This window comes from Mastomys coucha, unplaced genomic scaffold (genome assembly GCF_008632895.1).
Source record: "Mastomys coucha isolate ucsf_1 unplaced genomic scaffold, UCSF_Mcou_1 pScaffold15, whole genome shotgun sequence".
Taxonomy (NCBI): Eukaryota; Metazoa; Chordata; class Mammalia; order Rodentia; family Muridae; genus Mastomys; species Mastomys coucha.
Window position 1 is genome coordinate 149435309 of NW_022196897.1, and position 268 is coordinate 149435576.

Below are 268 nucleotides of genomic sequence, written 5' to 3' on the forward strand. Positions count from 1 at the left end.
AAAAAAAAAAAAAGCATGAAAATGTGTGTATTTTCAGCAAGGTTACAAGAAAACAAATAGGACTGCGGATGTGGCTCGGTTGGCAGAGAGCTTGCCTAGTAAGAATGGCATCCTGGTTTGACTCCCCAGCACTGCATAAGCTGGGCATGGCAGTGCATACCTGTAATCCTAGCACTTGGGAGGTGGAGAAAGGAGGATCAAGTTCAAGGTCATCCTCAGGTGAGTCTGAGGCTAGCCTGGACTAAGCGAGACCTCACAACAAACAAAA